Here is a 12,858-nt window from a genome sequence, read left to right on the forward strand (position 1 = left end):
CACTTGGTAACTACACACAACAACATATATATATAACAAAAATCATACATGAACTACACAATACGTAAATTCTAGAATACCCGATGCGTAGAATCGGGCCACCTTCTAGTGTAATATAATTATTGAATTTCCTACTCACAGTAAGGCAATCTGATGACCACTTATTTAACATAAATTAAAATAGAGAATTTCTAAGAGGAAAAGGAACTCTGCATTGGAAGCAGTATGCCCCCCTTCAACAATGGGGTTTATTCATATTTTTAGTTCCATGCTGTAGAAGCTTTGTTCTGTTGTTATATGTTCACTTTAAAAGTCTCCTTATTCACCTGAGGAAGACAACATTGTTGTTGAAACGCGTTGTGATTATAAGGGACTATTAATAAAAGGATTGTGTTTTAAAATATTTCTAAAAAAACATCCCTTGGTTTCCTTTAATCAGATATAGCGCTCCATTAGACAGGCATCTCTTTTTCCTTGCATATAACTATTCCCATTTGGGAAGCATGGCAGGAGCAGCTTAGATTAAAGGAGATCGTAAATCTAATCAGAAATATACACGTCAGACACCGGACGTTTACTACGAGACCAGAGGATCACACTGCGGTCGGCTACAAGGAGTCTGGATGTCAGTACATAGCAGCTATAATACTAACGTGCGGTCCGAGGAGGAACTCCGATACTAATATCCAGCTTAATACGGGGGTTGTGCGGGGGCGCACAACTCTTTAAGGTGAGCAATGTAATAAGGGAAATTTTCATTAATCCCACTGGTGCTTCTCATTTTGCGCCCCTATTTTTCATTTTGTTTTGTCTGTGTTAAGGGGACCCTTTCCCTCCCCCATTCTTCCTGTTAATGTTTATGAATTAAGTACAGAAATGGAAAATTAAAATTAAAAAAAAAATTCTTGACCTTCTGTTGATTTATTTACTCTGCCTCCCAAAGATTGGAGTAATATATTTATCCTTTAAACCTGCAGTGCACGCACCCACAGTGTTCACTGCAGGCCGGGGTTCATCTGTGAATGGCGTTAGTACGTGATGTGCTCCTGCCCTGCAGATGTGTGTGTGTAGCCCACTAGCCCCAGTAATGTGTGGGCCCGACTCTGGCCCCAGTAATGTCTATACCCCTCATTGACCCCAGTAAAATGTATGTACCCCCACTGCCCCAGTAATGTGTGTATCCCCCACTGGCCCCAGTAATGAGTGTGTCCCCCACTGGCCCCAGTAATGAGTGTGTCCCCCACTGGCCCCAGTAATGAGTGTGTCCTCCCACTGGCCCCAGTAATGAGTGTGTCCTCCCACTGGCCCCAGTAATGAGTGTGTCCCCCACTGGCCCCAGTAATGAGTGTGTCCCCCACTGGCCCCAGTAATGAGTGTGTCCCCCACTGGCCCCAGTATCTTGTATTTCCCCTCCGCAACATATGCCCCCAGTAATGTATATACTGTAGCCACCATGTCTCCTGTTCATTTATTTGTAATATCTGTACTTTACTATTTTTGTGTTTTCATGTAAAATTTGTATGTTAATAAAAATATTTTTGTAATTTATTATGAGTCAAAAACTCCTTTTTTCTCCTTTTTTTTTCCTAAAAATATATGCCTTTTACTTGTTTGATAGCAATATTCTCAGTGTGCACTCTGCGGGCTTGTCTTGATATCAGTGTCGCTGCCAGGTCTGCACACAAACAGAATTTTATGCCTAGTGCTGGCCCAGCAGCATCACTGCTAGCAGATCTATGAGATCACTCTGTGCAGCCATGTCTGTTAGGGCTCGTGCGCACGTTGCGTTTTTTTTTGCGTTTCTGCAGAGTCTTAAGCTGCAGCGTCACATTGTTAAAATTCATGCTTTCTGGTTCCCCAGCAAAGTCTATGAGAATCATGCAAAATCCATGCGCATGATGCTTTTTAAACGCAGCGTTTTGATTTTCAAGAAATTGACAATCTCTGCATTTAAAAATGCAGCATGTCAATTCTTTTGTCCATTTTGGCAGCGTTCTACACCCATTGAAATCAATGAGTTGTAGAAAAACGCTACCAAAATGCTAAGCAGTGCATTTGCACTGCATTTTTGTTGCGATCCGCATGTTTTTTTGACATAACAGGTGCAGGTCTTTCGGTCTCTCTGTCGATAGCGGTCTCTAATTCCCACGCCCTCTCTCATACTCACCAATCACCGGCACGGTGCTGCACGGCGTTCACACTGTGGCGGCTTCTCTTTTGAAAATGCCGTCCGCTCATTATTCCATCTCGTATTCCCTGCTTCCCCCACCTACCGGCGCCTATGATTGGTTGTAGTCAGACACGCCCCAACGCTGAGCGACAGCTGTCTCACTACAACCAATCACAGCTGCCAGTGGGCGTGTCTGTATCGTGCAGTAAAATAAATACATAATTGAAAAAAAAAACGTGCTGTCCCGTCGTCCCCCCCCAAATGATACCCAGCCAAGATAAAGCCACACAGCTGTGGGCTGGTATTCTCAGGATGGGGAGTGCCACATTATGGGGAGCCCCCCCATCCTAAAAATATAAACCAGCAGCTGCCCGGAATAGCTGCATTCATTAGATACGACAGTTCCGGGACTCTACCCAGCTCATCCTGAATTGCCCTGGTGTGTTGGCAATAGGGGTAATAAGGAGTTAATGGCAGCCCATAGCTGCCACTAAGTCCTAGGTTAATCATGGCAGGCGTCTATGAGACACCCCTAATGATTAACCTGTAAGTGAAAGTAAATAAACATATACATCCGAAAAAATCCTTTATTTGGAATAGAATACAAAAAAAACACCCTCTTCCACCACTTTATTAAAATCCCCACATACCCCTCCAGGTCCGGCGTAATCCTCACGAGGTCCCGCGATGCATCCAGCTCTGCTACATGAAGCTGACAGGAGCGTCCTTAGAACACCGCCACTCTGTCAGCTCCACGCAGCAACTGAAGTGAGCCACGCAATCAGCGGTGCCGTCACTCAGGTGACCCGCGGCCACAGCTCTCAGGTGGAGGACTCCAGCTGGCCGCGGGTCACCTGAGTGAGAGCACCGCTGATCGCACGGCTCACTTCAGTCACTCAGGGGATTTGCGGTCACAGGTGAGTCCTTCACGTGTGACCACAAATCAGGCTGCAACAGAGAGAGAGAGAGACGCGCGATGTCAGTGAAATCGGGTGATGCTCTGACGTCACTGCTGCGGACTCCTGTGATCTGGCAGTAATCTGAGAGGTTCATCTGAGTTCATGACAGCACACAGAGACAGAGCCGCGGGATGACAATGAAGTCGGGTGAAGTTCATGCGAGTTCATTCTCATCGCCCGGCTCTGTCTGTGTCTGCTGTCAGCAGGCATGTCACAGAGCTGAATTGCCGGGGACCGCACTTACAAAAATGCATCCAAAACGCATGTAATATGCATGAAAAATGCATCCAAAATACATGCGTTTTGGATGCATTCTTTTTGTCAAAACGCAGTGTCAAGTCTGCCAGAGGGTGCATTTATTTCTGCACTGCTTAGGACGCAGTGTGCGCACATAGCCTTAAAGTGACTGCCATCAAGCAGCGCGCTCTGCACAGCCACATGTCCTTTGGAGAAAAGCTAAATAGGAGACAAGCAGGGGAGGTGAGTGAGGCTTGTTGCTGGCTTCTCCATATTAAAAATATATCTAATGTGCTTCTGTGTGCATGTATGAAGTGTTTATCTATGTATGTCAGTGTGACTCTGTCTTCAAATATATGTACGTATGCCTGTATCTGTATATATCTGTGTATGAGGTTGTCTATGTGTGCATGAGGCCCAGTGAGACTTTTGCCCGGGGCCCACAAAAACCTGGAGCTGGCCCTCTCTAGAAGCACAAACTGGGCACAATGTGTGGGCATTACAAGGTACTGGGCACTACAATTGCAGATTTGCAATTTTCACTCAGCAACATCCATTGCTGCTTGTTTCTGGAAAACACCCATGGATTCAAAATAGTCACTACACCTGTGGATAATTTCATAGACCGGTGTAATTTCCACATGGGGACACTTGAGATTCTGCTCTTTTGGCAGTTAGGCTGGAGTTACACTTGCATATGAAAAATCGGTCCGATTCTCCTGCCGGAGAGTAAGACGATTTTTTTCTCACTTGTCATCCATGTGCTGTCAGTGTGCTATCCGTGTGCAATCCGTTTTTTTTTCTTAGCAGCTGTTAGTCATTTACAGGACCATTTACAGTGTTCTCTGCTACATGATAGAATTGTATCCATAAAAACGTCCTTGCACCCATAGACTTGCATTGGCGAGTCTCGCATGAGATACCCTTGCAATTGCAGCATGCTGCGATTTTTTTTTTTTATCCTCAGTCCAATTGGAGCTGAGAAAAAAAGCAGATCGGAGCTGCCTCATTGATTAATATTGCTGCGAGATTTTCTCACACTGCCCTCATGCAAGTCATATGTAAGTGAGACTCCAGCCTTAGGTGCTCTATATTTTGAGTCTGCAAACTATTATGCTAGGAAAATTTGTGCTGCAAGGGTCAAATAGTGCTTCTTCTCTCCTTTGCAAGTGTCGCCGTTTGGTTAAACAGTACTAAGCAGCCACATATGGAGTATTGCCACGCTCAGAAGAAATTGTGTGACACATTTTAGTGGTATTGTTAACCATTTTCCCACGTGAAAATGAAAATTCTGGGGCTAAAACAAAATTTTCCTGGTAATTTTTCTTCAACACCCAATGGTATGAAATTCTGTGACACACCTGTACCTGTAGTGTCAATGTGATCACTGTACCCCTGGGTGAATCCATTGAGAGGTGTATTTTGTAAAATAAGGTTACTTATGGGGGATCTGTGCTGTTCTGGCTCCTCAGAGGCTGTGAAATGGCACCTGCAAGCCATAACAGCAAAATCTGCACTATAATAATCTACTCCTTCCCTTCTGAGCTTTCCACTGTGCCTGAAAAGCAGTTTCTGATTACAAGTTGTTAAGCTATTGGCACACTCAGGAGAAATTACACAATACACTGTGTGGTCCCACTTTTTTCTTATAAGACTTTAAAAACATTTTAGTGGTAAACTGTAATTATTATTTTTCACCACTCAATGGTATAAAATTTTGCGAGGCACATGTGCTGTTAACATGCTCACTGCATTAGATTAATTGAGGGGTGTAGATTGTAAATTGTGGTTATGTTATGAGGGGGTCTGCTTTTAAGGCACCTCAGGGACAAAGTTACATGGCACCCTCAAACAACTCCAGTAAAATCTACACTGCAATATGATGCTCCTTCCCTTCTGAGTAGTAGTGAGTGAGCACTAAACTGCTCAAGTGCTCATTACACACATCAGGGCCAATGCTCTATTGAAGTAATGAGTATAATGGAAGTTAATGTGGACCTTGAGCATTTTTCCGGCAGACCCCACATAGAAGAGCTGGAGGCAGGAATATCACTGAAATTAATAGAAATGGCGCTCAAATGGAATGGAAACAGCATGGGTTAAGGCTGCTTTACACACAACGATATCGCTAGCGATCTCATTAGCGACGTGACAAACCCAGATCGTCATGATTTGCCGAAATCGCTCATAGGTCGTTTTATAGCGGTCACACGTACACATCTCACAAACGACGCTACATCGTTCAGCGATATATTGTTTGACCAAGGCGGTCGTGTGGATGTTGTTTGTCGTTGGCAGGGTGTCAAACGTAGCAATATGTCTGCTGCATTACAAACGACGAACAATATTTTGAAACTGAACGACGTGTCAACGATTTTCACGCACGTAGGTATCACACGCAACGACGTCGCTAACGATGACGGAAGTGCGTCACGAAAACCGTGACCCCGACGACATATCGTCAGATAAATCGTAGCGTGTAAAGCGGCCTTAAGATGCATGACTCCCATGTCATGACTGGGAAGTAAATAAATAAATTTAACAAACGATGTAGAGACCCCCTATTTTTGATAAGCAGCCAAGGTAAAACAGACAGATGATGGCTGGTATTATGAGACTGGGAAGGTTCATGGGTATTTCGTCCTTCCCAGCCTAAATATGCCACCACGCAGCCACCCCGTCTAATAGATGCACCTATTCTGGTGCTTCACCTCAGCTTTTTCTGATTGCCCTACTCCAGTGGCAATCGGGGTTATACTGTTTGGGGTTGATGTCAGCTGTAAATTGTCAACTGGCATCCAGCCCAGTGGTTAGTAATGGAGAGGCGTCTTAACAGACACACTCTTTACTAACCCAATAAGTGTAAAGTGAAAAAAACACACACAGGAAAAAAATAGTTTAATTGAATAATGACTCCCCCACACTATCACTTGATCACCAAGCTATTATTTAACCCCTTCAGCTCCCGGGCATTTTGCGTTTTTACGTTTAGTTTTTTTCCTCTCTTTCTTCCGAGAGCCGTAACTTTTTTTATTTTTCCGTCAATCTTGCCATATAAGTGCTTGTTTTTTGCTGGACATGTATTTTTAAATGAAACCATAAGTTTTACCATATAGTGTACTGGAATATGGGAAAAAAATTCCAAGTGCGGAAAAATTGCAAAAAATAGTTTTTGGGATATTTTATTCACCTTGTTCACAATATGGTAAAACTGATGTGTCATTGTGATGCCTGAGGTCACTGCGAGTTTGCAGACACTAAACATTTTTTGGGATCTATGGCTCAGTAACTGCTTATTTTTTGCGTCTCGAGCTGACATTTTTAATGGTACCATTTTTGCGCAGATGCTACGATTTGATCGACTGTTATTGCATTTTGCGGAAGATTTGCGGCGGCCAAAAAACGTAATTTTGGCGGGTTTTTTGCCGCTATGCCATTTACCAATCAGATTAATTGATTTTATATTTTGATAGGGCATTTCTGAATGCGGTGATACCATATGTGTATATTATTTATTTTTTTAACCCTTTAATTTTCAATGGGGTGAAAGGGGGGGATTTGAACTTTTAGGTTTTTAATTTTTTTTTCATTTTTTAAAACTTTTTTTTTTTTTTTTTTTACTTTTTTTTTATTTTACTAGTCCCCCTAGGGGGCTATAGCGATCAGCAATCTGCTTGTGCTCTGCCATATCTCCAGATCACAGCTACTGAGCTGAGAACTGCAGATATGGTGCTTTACTTTCAATGCCGGCTGTATTCCGGCATTGAGAGGAAGTGATTCATGTTTGCTACAGGCGTCATCACATGACCCTGTGCTACCATGGCAACCACCGAAAGTCACGTGATCATGTCACGTGACTTCCGATGGGGCAGGGTAAGTCACTGTAATGGCGGCGCACATATACATCTCGCTGCCAGACTTTGGCAGCGAGATGTAAGGGGTTAATAGTCGCGGGTGGAAGCGATTCCACTCGCGACTAGCAGGCACACATGTCAGCTGTTGAAAACAGCTGATATGTGCGCGGATCCCCGCGGTCTTCCCAGGGCAGGGGGCGGGGATTAACTTCACACGATCCATGACGTACCCAGTACGTCATGGGTCATTAAGGGGTTAAAAAAAAACCATGAAGCTCCAACATAATCTATAATGTGCTGGTCCTATGATGACCCTCAAGTCGGTATTCCAATCTGTAGAGCCTCTTTCACAGAACGAGGCTCCATAGATCACTCCCCCGATCAGTGCCACACCCAGAATTTCTCACGCACGGTGACATCACTGAGTTCCTGATTTCACTGCACATGAGAAACTCCAGGTCTGGCTCTGAGCAATAGTGACCTATGGAGCCTTGTATTAAGGTTCAGATAAAAAAGGCAAATAAGGAATTTTATTATACAGTGGAACCTTGGTTAACGAGAACAATCCGTTCTGGGAGTGTGCTTGTTAACCAAGTTACTCGTTCAGCAAAGCAAGATTTCCCATAGGAAATCATTGCAATGCAGACAATTCGTTCCACAACTTGTTAAATGTCCCATTCTGGTCCCCTGTTGTGCCATTCCACACATGCACAAACTCACACAAACACACACACACACACATATTATATGCTCACCTTACCTTCCGTTCCATCGCCGGCCTGCTGGGACTTGCTGTTCGCTAGTACGGGCTATGTATCGGGTAACCATCACGACGAGGGAGGAACTTCCGCACCCAGAGCACTGATGTCAAAGGCAGGAGCCGCTTGACTCTGATTGGTCAGCACTAGAGATGAGCGAACCGGTCCCGGTTCGGCTCGAGGTCGGCTCGCCGAACGGAGGTCCCGTTCGAGTTCGGCTCGTCGAACGTTCGACGAACCGAACTCGAACTGCATAGGAAACAATGGCAGGCAATCACAAACACATAAAAACACCTAGAAAACACCCTCAAAGGTGTCCAAAAGGTGACAAACAACTCACAACACAACACAAACACATGGGAAAGTGACAAGGACATATACTCATGCGAAAACAAAACAGCTGGACAAGGAAAAAGAGGAGGACACACAGATATAGGCATGGCACGCCCTTCTAAAATCATGTAAAACACCGCAAGGTGACTCCAAGCGGAGTCTCCCTTTTTTCCAAAAATTGGGCCCCACACACACCCACCCCTTCAGTGGCAGCAGTTGTGCCCCAGTTGTACAATTCACAGCTAGATTTGCATCAAGCACATTCAAAAATACGGCCTAATTAACCGTCCCCAGGATGACACCGGGGTAGGTAGCAAAGTCTTTCCTGATCCCAGCTCTGTTCATCTTGGCTTCTTTTAAAAACACAGCAAGCAAGGGTTACTCCAAGCGGAGTCTCCCTTTTTTCCAAAAATTGGGCCCCACACACACCCACCCCTTCAGTGGCAGCAGTTGTGCCCCAGTTGTACAATTCACAGCTAGATTTGCATCAAGCACATTCAAAAATACGGCCTAATTAACCGTCCCCAGGATGACACCGGGGTAGGTAGCAAAGTCTTTGCTGAACCATGACTTGTTCATCTTGGCTCCTTTTAAAAAACACAGCAAGCAAGGGTTACTCCAAGCGGAGTCTCCCTTTTTTCCAAAAATTGGGCCCCACACACACCCACCCCTTCAGTGGCAGCAGTTGTGCCCCAGTTGTACAATTCACAGCTAGATTTGCATCAAGCACATTCAAAAATCCGCTCTTCTTAACCGTCCCCAGGATGACACCGGGGTAGGTAGCAAATTCTTTCCTGATCCCAGCTCTGTTCATCTTGGCTTCTTTTAAAAACACAGCAAGCAAGGGTTACTCCAAGCGGAGTCTCCCTTTTTTCCAAAAATTGGGCCCCACACACACCCACCCCTTCAGTGGCAGCAGTTGTGCCCCAGTTGTACAATTCACAGCTAGATTTGCATCAAGCACATTCAAAAATACGGCCTAATTAACCGTCCCCAGGATGACACCGGGGTAGGTAGCAAAGTCTTTGCTGAACCATGACTTGTTCATCTTGGCTCCTTTTAAAAAACACAGCAAGCAAGGGTTACTCCAAGCGGAGTCTCCCTTTTTTCCAAAAATTGGGCCCCACACACACCCACCCCTTCAGTGGCAGCAGTTGTGCCCCAGTTGTACAATTCACAGCTAGATTTGCATCAAGCACATTCAAAAATCCGCTCTTCTTAACCGTCCCCAGGATGACACCGGGGTAGGTAGCAAATTCTTTCCTGATCCCAGCTCTGTTCATCTTGAATCATTTTTAAAAAACACAGCAAGTAAGGGTTACTCCAAGCGGAGTCTCCCTTTTTTTCCAAAAATTGTGCCCCACACACACCCACCCATTCAGTGGCAGCACTTGTGCCCTAGTTGGGCACTTCACAGCTAGATTTGCATCAAGCACATTCCAAATCCACAAGCATTTACTCTCCCCAGGATGACACAGGGGTAGTAAATTCCTTCTGGATCCATGACTTGTTCATTTTGATGAACGTCAGTCTGTCCACATTGTCACTGGACAGACGCGTGCGCTTATCTGTCAGCACACACCCAGCAGCACTGAAGACACGTTCAGAGACAACGCTGGCAGCTGGACACGACAAAATCTCCAAGGCGTAACTGGAGAGCTCTGGCCATTTTTCTAGATTTGAAGCCCAAAAGGAGCAAGGCTCCATTTGCAAAGTCATGGCATTGATGTTCATTTGGAGATACTCCTGTATCATCCTCTCCAGCCGTTGACTATGTGTCAGACTTGTTGTCTCTGGTGGCCTTGCAAAAGAGGGTCTAAAAAAAATTATGAAAAGATTCCATAAAATTGCTGTTACCAGCACCAGATACGTTCCTACTGGTACGGGTAGACTGTTGAAGATGACGAGACCGTCCCATGTTTGGCAAGTTACAACTGGGAGATTCCCTCCCTGCACCTGCACGGTTGTTTGGTGGAAAAGCCGAGCTAAGATCGAGTAACAGCTTCTGCTGATACTCCTGCATACGTGCGTCCCTTTCTATGGCTGGAATTATGTCACAAAATTTGGACTTGTACCGGGAATCTAATAGTGTGGCAATCCAGTAGTCATCATCACTTCTAATTTTGACAATACGAGAGTCATGTTGGAGGTAGTGCAACAAGAAGGCACTCATGTGTCTTGTGCAGCCATGCGGACCAAGTCCACGCTGTGTTTGTGGCATAGAGGTGCTACCCGTTATTTCTTCCTCTGACATCTCCCCCAACCTCTTTCAACTGAAATTTGACCAAGGTCTCCCTCATCCGCTGAGTCTTCCATGTCCATGGACAGTTCGTCCTCCATTTCTTCATGTTCTCCTGCACCTTCCTCAACATTTCGCCTGCTACTATGCGCCCTTGTTGATCCCTGTCCCCCATGGTCCCATGCCTGCTGCGTTGGTGATGATGAACGTCTGGACCTTGGTGATGTTGTTGTCCCTTGCGCATATGAATCCTCCTGTAGTTCCTCCCCTTCCTGTTGTCCCACCCCCTGACTCCGAATAGTGTTTAGCGTGTGCTCCAGCATGTAAATGACTGGAATCGTCATGCTGATAATGGCATTGTCAGCCCTAAACATATTCGTCGCCATGTCGAAACTGTGCAGAAGGGTGCATAGGTCCTTGATCTGAGACCACTCCATCAGGGTGATCTGCCCCACCTCTGCATCTCGTTGGCCCAGGCTATACGTCATGACGTATTGCACCAGGGCTCTGCAGTGCTGCCACAGTCGCTGTAACATGTGGAGAGTTGAATTCCAGCGTGTCGCCACATCGCATTTCAGGCGATGAACCGGCAGGCCGAAAGACTTCTGGAGCGATGCAAGTTGCTCAGCTGCGGCGCTTGAACGGCGGAAGTGAGCAGACAGTTTTCGTGCCCTGTTCAGAAGGCCATCTAGGCCGGGATAGTGTGTTAAAAATTGCTGGACGACAAGGTTCAACACGTGAGCCATACAAGGTACGTGTGTCACCTTGCCCAGGCGAAGGGCCGCACCCAGGTTTGCAGCATTGTCGCACACGGCCTTACCAGGCTGCAGGTTGAGTGGAGACAACCATTTATTAAACTCGGACCGCAGAGCTGACCACAACTCCTCAGCTGTGTGACTCTTATTCCCAAGACATGTCAAGCTAAAGACCGCCTGATGCCGTTGCGCTCTGCTGCCAGCATAGTAATGAGGGGTGCGTGATTCCTTCTGCGCAGTGAGAACGCTGGTGGCCTGACCAGGCAGGCTTGGGGCGGAGGTGGAGGACCCAGATGAGGTGGAGGATGCAGAAGCAGTGGCGGAACTTGGACAGACAGAGGATTGACACACAAGTCGTGGGGACGGCAAGACTTGTGCAGCAGACCCTTCACCATCTATCACCATAGTTACCCAGTGCCCAGTCAGCGACATGTAACGTCCCTGTCCATGCTTACTGGTCCAAGTATCGGTGGTGAAATGCACCCGTTCACACACAGAGTTTCTCAAGGAAGCGGTGATGTTCTGTGCGACATGCTGGTGTAGCGCGGGCACACCTTTCTTAGAGAAGTAGTGGCGACTAGGCATCTGGTACTGGGGCACAGCGACAGACATAAGGTCTCTAAAATCCTGTGTGTCCACTAGGCGGAAAGGCAGCATTTCGGTAGCCAAGAGCTTACAGAGGGATAGAGTCAACCTCTTAGCTTTGTCATGGGTCGCAGGAAGTGGCCTTTTATTTGACCACATCTGAGGGACAGAGATCTGGCTGCTGTGTGTAGACGGTGTTGAGTAGGGTGTCCCTGGAAAAATGCAGGTTTGTGAGGAAAGTGCAGGCGGAGACATGATGTTGCCTTCATCCAACGTTGGTGCTATCGATGTCTGAGAGAGCTGTACACACTCACTTGTTTCCCCTTCCAAACCAACTGACGACCTACCAAGCAAACTGCCTGTTGCGGTTACAGTGGTGGAAGTTGTGCGTGGAAAAACAGGTGTGACAGCTGTCCCCACAGTCCTAGAAGATGAAGAGCGCGCGGATGCACTGGAAGGGGCAGGCCATGGATGGTTCGCTCCGCTAGGCCGCATTGCAGCACAGTGAGCTTCCCACCGGGACCTATGATATTTATTCATGTGACGATTCATGGAAGAAGTTGTCAAACTGCTGAGGTTTTGACCTCTACTAAGAGAACCATGACAAAGTTTACAGATCACATAATTTGGGCGATCTTTTTCTATGTCAAAAAAGGACCAGGCTAGGCAAGGCTTAGAGGCCATGTGACCTGTTGATCCACCCCGAATAATGCTCATAGGCAGAGTGGTGGCTGAGGATGCAGTTGTAGACGTGCTACCAGTGCTCCGACTCTGTCCAGGAAGGCGCAAGGTAACTTCGTCGTCGGTTGCATCCTCCTCCACCGCCTCTGTTGACCTCCTCGAGTGCCTGACTGGGGGTTGACAGTAGGTGGGATCTTGAACTTCATCATCAATTGTTGTGTTTGCACTCCCCTTCCCCTCAGACCGAGCCTCTTCTTGCCCTGACCGAATATTTAAGTTGTCATCCC

Source organism: Anomaloglossus baeobatrachus, chromosome 5 (genome assembly GCF_048569485.1).
Source record: "Anomaloglossus baeobatrachus isolate aAnoBae1 chromosome 5, aAnoBae1.hap1, whole genome shotgun sequence".
NCBI lineage: Eukaryota > Metazoa > Chordata > Amphibia > Anura > Aromobatidae > Anomaloglossus > Anomaloglossus baeobatrachus.